Source organism: Echiichthys vipera (genome assembly GCF_963691815.1).
Source record: "Echiichthys vipera genome assembly, chromosome: 16".
NCBI lineage: Eukaryota > Metazoa > Chordata > Actinopteri > Perciformes > Trachinidae > Echiichthys > Echiichthys vipera.
In genome coordinates, this window is record NC_139841.1 from 109,270 (window position 1) to 115,594 (window position 6,325).

Below are 6,325 nucleotides of genomic sequence, written 5' to 3' on the forward strand. Positions count from 1 at the left end.
ATCAAAACACACCATTTTGAGAGGCCACACATTCACTGCATGATCAAGCCTCGTAAGACTAGTAGCGGAGTACTGCCGCTGTTGCCAGATTAGACTTTTATCAGCCAAAAGATTTAGGTGGTTTGCCAGGGGTTTTTTCTGGTTTGGAAATTAAATCTCAATTCGGCAGCCGTGACTATAGTGCGTGCACATATGGGGATATTGATTTTTGTTAATATCGCACACCTACATTCATTTTCCAATAATGTCTTATTTTATGAGAATGCACAATGGCAAACATACACCATATATATATATATATATATATATATATATATATATATATATATATATATATATACGCACACACACACGCAGATGCAGAGGTGGAAAGTAACTGAGTACATTTACTCAAGTACCGTACTTAAGTACAATTTTGAGGTACTTGATTTATTACATTTGATGCTACTTTATACTTATACTCCACTACATTACAGAAGAACTATTGTACTTTTTACTCCACTACATTCTTAGTTATTTTACCGATTCAGATTCTTAATACAAAATATTATCAACAAATTAATACCATATATTGTTATAGATTAAGATACACTGCGCTGAAAATAAAATTAGCCCAGAGCGAGATAGAGACCCTTCATATGTGTATATATCAGTGACAGTTAAAAGTATAACTCTGTGTACCTGCTGTAGTCAGACAGTCAGACAGTCAGACAGTCAGACAGTCAGACAGTCAGACAGTCAGACAGTCAGACAGTCAGACAGACAGTGTCAGTGTTTGGATTTGATTTTAACCCATCTGTCGTCCACATATCTGAACCAATAGCTGTGTGTTGTTCCTTTAAAGGTGTTTAGTTCCACTGGTACACCTCGCTTGACAAAGCCGTAGATTCTCATCCTGGTTTGGTGCATGTGCAACTAATTTAACCAGAATGATCAGAACAGACTAGATCAAGTTTGGCTTTTTCATTTATCGCGGACATTTTAATTCTGCCTTCCTGCAACAGCCCCCTGATGCAGTGAAAATTTGAAAGAAAGCACATAACTGTAGGGTCTATATATGACAAATATTTTCAAGTTCTCTTGTTTGTTTTCTTGTGTTGTAGAGCTCAGGGATTTGTGTGGACATTAAATGATTCCATGAAGGAGGTTAAACCTTGGATTCAGTTGGTGAATCAGTTGTTGTTAGTCAGGTTTCTCCATAGTGTAAACGGTGATCTGGTCCATGCGAATGTATTCAGCTACAGTCTTGTTTATCTTCTGTGTTTCTGCTGACTTGGCTCCATATTATCTCTGCTGATTAAATCGTAAGTATAGCAGCTGCCACAGTTTCTGTCTCACTGTTGGTTGACTTTTCAGACCCGTTACTGTGTCACCCTGTTAAATACACGTTAGACACAATGACTGATAATGTTGGCTGCTCAGGACTACCGTTAGCATTAATCAGAATCAGAATCAGAAATACTTGAATAATCCCCAGGGGAAATTATTTTTGTTACACAACTCCAGATATACAAACAAGTATTATACAAACTAAACATGTATTAGAAAAGACTCAAATGTAAATTTATAGAAATTAATATTTACAGTAGTGAAGTATAAAGATGATCAAAGATTGTGTGTGGTTGAGTCTGAATTACCGAGAGGAGGTGACAGACTCTCCACCGGCCCTCCTGATCAGTTTGTTCAGTCTGTTGGTGTCTACGAATTTCAGAGTGGAGTCTTGTCAGCTGTCTTCTCACCAGGTCATGCGTGAAGGACACTGTAGAGGTGTCCGTCAGGGGAGGGCTGAGGTCATAAGGTATGGAGCTAGAACAGTGACAGTTAACTGAGGTATTGAAGAAAAAAATGTAAGCACTGAAAAAATGTTCAACTTAAAAATAAAATACAAAAAAAAGAAATCATCTCACAATCATGTTTTGCATTTTCATTTTAATATTTGTATGCATTATGATGGGTTTTTCAATTTGAATCTATAGATTTTTCTTGATGTCTGGTTTTTTTCAATAATTACCACATTTATGAGGCCTTGTGTATCAGCAATAACACTGCCCTGAAAGACCTATTAGACAATAAATACTAGATCATAGAGGACAGATGAACATCCGGGGGCTGAGTTGAGGTATTAGCCAGCATTAACGTTGGCGCTTGTTCAGCTAACCTCTGCCAAAACAGCACAGCGTCCAAACAGTGGCAGAAATACAGACTTAATTGAGATCTGGTAAAATTGTGGAAGCCATTGATCACAGATCACGGTGCTTAAAGTATGCAAATTATCCTTAAAGGCCCCCTCCTTGTCCCTCCCCTCAAGCCCCTCCTCTCCACTCCAAAAGAGTGACAGAAAGTTGAAACTGAAAACCGGTGACCTTGAAAAAAGACACTCAAGAAAAAAATTAAAGATTGAGATTGAAAAAAAAATCATAATGCTTAGAAATATCAATATAAAAGAACATATCATGATCGTAAGATTATAATGTTTTAATGTTTGTGTTTTATTTTCAATTGAACATTTTTTTAAAGTGTTAAAACTTGTTGTTTCAATGCCGATTTTTCATTTTCTTTGTAATGCAGGTATATATGCTGGCAAATGTCACATCACTTCTATTTGTTTTAGTTTTTTTTATAAAATATATTGTACGTAAATTCATTGCGGATCATTACTAATACTTTGCTTAAAATGTACTTAGTAGTCATTGTGAAAAAATAAATTCTTTATAGAAAAAGTATTTTCAATTAAATTTTATTTACAGTGCCAAATCATAACAAAAGTTATCTCAGGACACTTTACAAAGTAGGTAAAGACCACAATCTATGAGTTATATAGGATTTACAGAGACCCAACAATTCCCCCTTTGAGCACAGTAGCGTTGAAAACCTTCCCTTTAACAGGCAAGAACGTCTGACAGACCCAGCTCTATGGAGGACGGACAACTGTCTTGACCGGTTGGGGAGGAAGAAAAGGAGAGGGAAAAGACAAAGATGGAAAGAGAGAGAGACAAAGACGGACACAAACACAGAAAGAGAGACAGTTCCAGAGATGCAAGCAACCACAAAAGTAAAACAGTAAGTATAATAATAGCTATAGTAATGTGAGTATAACTTATATGTTTTGCAGTTGTATAGTACAATAATCGAAACAATCACAGAGATGAAACACGATGCATTGATAATCGTTTAATAATCGCAGTGCAGTCCTCTGAATTGTAATCAAATTGAAGGTGCCTAGAGATTCCCATCCCAATGAATAGTAGAAATAATGGGAATAAAGGTAGTAGAAATATGAATATGAATAATTATGGTGGGGAATATGTCACAAAAACAGACAGACGAATAGATGAATAAAACACCATATTTTAGTCCAACTTTTCAATTTTATCTGAATAGCACCAAATCACAACTGAGGTTCTCTCATGACACCTGGAGTCAACCATGAGCAGATGACCTACAAGAACAGCACCATTCTGTCATTTTAACTCAAATTTTATAAGCTTGCCATTCTTACTTATACTAATAATGTTACCACCAGTAAAAAAAAAAACTAATCAAATCCTTGTACTTTATAACCTCGCTGGTTATGTTGAAGAAAAGGACTAATGCCGGCGTCTCTTTGGAAATGAATACCTCCGCTCCATCATGTGTGTTTCCGACCACAATAAGCTGTGTGTGTTTTTCAGGAGGATTTAGCGATTCGGGCTCCCCAACGTCATATTACTTTTTCTACACACAACACAGCTAAACGATTAGCATTACCTATATTGCAGTAAGTACTGCTGATGGCTGCCCTCATGTTACTCTATAAGATACTGACAGAGGCATCTTGGTGGATCTTACTGGATTCTCCACGGCCGCTATTTTGTCCTCATCTTACATTCAAACTTTAAACTTGTTGTCCGTTAAATACTAGCATTGTCTGATTTAACTATTTTAAAGGGGTATGGTGCTGGCATGTTTTCCTGTTTTTTCTGTGAACCATTCATTTTTATGACATGTTCTGTTGTACGGCAGAAATACACTATAGCAGTAGGATTGACATCAGTGACAAGATGATTGGTTTTGGCACCAACAGCCAAGGCTGGATTACCTACCAGGCGAATTGGGCAACTGTCCCATGGCAACTAGGGATGCAAATTATAATTCATTAACCAATAGTTGTTTCATTTTATCAATCGATTATTTGATAAACGCAATTCTTCTGAGAAGCTGAATTTCCCTCTGAATAGGTTAACTGTATAGACCCTTTTAATGGAATTCCATTACTAGGCAACAGCCTTGGTCCTTGTTAACTTCCTGTCAGCTGATGTTGTTCACATTCACTGCAACAGGAATCAAACTTGGACACATGTAGAATGTTTATGTTTACAACTTAAAAAAGGTCTATACTTAACATATTTATTTAGCAATATAAATAGTAGCAATCCTTATTAAAGGAACTTGCCTGTTAACCAGAGGTTTACACTCAACAATTATTGTACTAAAGTACATGTTTGAGGCTCCTGCCCCCTACTTGAGTATTTTCTTTTTATGCTCCTTTAAACTTCTACTCCACTACAAATCAGTGGAAATACTCTTCTTTTTACTCCACTACATTAACTGATTACTTCAGTTACTAGTTACTTTACCAATCTTAAAAGTACATATGAAACATTAGTTTATTCATCAAAAACTGGACTGACAAAATTTAACGTAATGTAAATGCAGAGTATTTTTTACACTCCAGTGGTAAAGTGGTGTTAAAGCATGATTTTTCTTAAAATGCCTTATCAAGTTGTACTCTTGACACAAAAAACACAGGCTTCACAGTGACAGTTAGAAACAAAAACCTCTCTGTCCATTCACTGGTGAATTGACGGTTTTGTGTGTCAACCTTTCTTTTTCAGAGTAGAAAGAGACATTGATGTGGTGATTTAACCACGGATTTAACCAGACAGAAACGATTGAGATCAACAACAGAGTGGAGCTTGAGGAGCTGTTGCCAAGAGGATTCAGAAACCCACGAAGAAGAGCGTAGCAGGAGCGTGTGGAGCAAGTCTCCCAGCTCGCCGGGAGTCTACACGCTGAGATCAGAGAGGACAGCAGTCAACATCAGCCACCACGGCCATGGATTACTGTTTCACACAGGCTTCTACTCAAAGGGCTAGGAAACATTCCATTGTTCGTTCGCAATCAATTGTGCAGTCCTAGTTTATACACATAAAAATACACATATATATTTCATTTGTATTTTGTCATTTTACTATGCACTTATTTACAGCAATTAATTAATTAGATACATCCCTAATAAACTCAAACATGTAAAGCACGTAAGTCTGTGCCCTGTCTTCCAGCAGGAGCAATCTTGCAATGGGTGGAGATTACAACAACTAAATGTTCAGTGGAGATCAAATTTAGAGAACAAATTAGAAATACTTGATTTATTCTGAAAGACTGTAATATCAGCTGTGGCTATACCACTGCTGTACTAGCATTTTTGTTTTAGATACCAAGAGAACCAAGGTACTTCAACAAAAAAATATTGTATTTAAAAGGTTATAAGCCCAACAATGCAGTCTCTCATCCACTGCCACTGTTTTACACACACAGTGCGGTAATCTGCAAATACCAAAATATTGAAACAAGTTAAGATGAAAGCTGTCTGTATCTATTCTGTTTTTCTTAGTTTGACATAAATCTTTGGCCAAGTGCTATAAAGGAGCTCCTGGTTGAAACAAACCAGCACCCGTCTATACCATAGGTGGTTTTAATGTTTTTTTTATCAGATGCTGTAAGTGAGGTATTTGATGTATTTAAATTGAGGTCATTTATTTAAAGCATTAAATGTCACGCCGTGGTGAGGTTTGTCCTGTCTTTGGGTTTTTTGTCTTGTGAATTTCCTTTTTTATTTTGAAAGATAACTCTCCTCTCGTTCCAGGTCACTTGCCCTTCCTCTTGTGTCCCCGGTGTGACGTCATTCCCTTAATCCCGATTGTTTCCACCTGTGGTTCCCCTTCCCTCATGTGTAGAAAGTCTGTGTCTTCCCCCTTGTTCAGTGCCAGATTATTTCGTACCTTGTGTCAAATGTATCCAGCGGTTTTTCCCACAGTCTTGTTCATGCCATCAAGCTTATTGTTTCCACGTTCAGGTGATAGTATTTCTTGTTTTGTTAAAGTAAGTGTAGTGTTTTTGAATTCTTGTTTGTCCATTGTTTTCCCCTCCTGGTTGGACCGTCCTTGTTTAATTAATTATTTTGTTCACTTTGCCTTTTGTTTTTTCCTCCTGGATGGAGTGACTTTATTTTGTACTTTACTTTATTGCTGGCAACTTTCTTTTTGTTCCTCTTGTGCGGAGTGAT

At 36.9% G+C, this 6,325-nt stretch overlaps 1 long non-coding RNA gene across 1 annotated transcript; it reads left to right on the top strand.

Annotated features, from left to right (window-relative positions):
* Positions 1–1,708: 1,708 nt before the first annotated feature.
* Positions 1,709–5,787, top strand: LOC310959080. Its single transcript, XR_014593560.1, has 3 exons — positions 1,709–1,798; positions 2,887–3,060; positions 4,875–5,787. It is a non-coding gene; the product is annotated as an uncharacterized lncRNA (long non-coding RNA).
* The last annotated feature ends 538 nt before the right edge of the window (positions 5,788–6,325 follow it).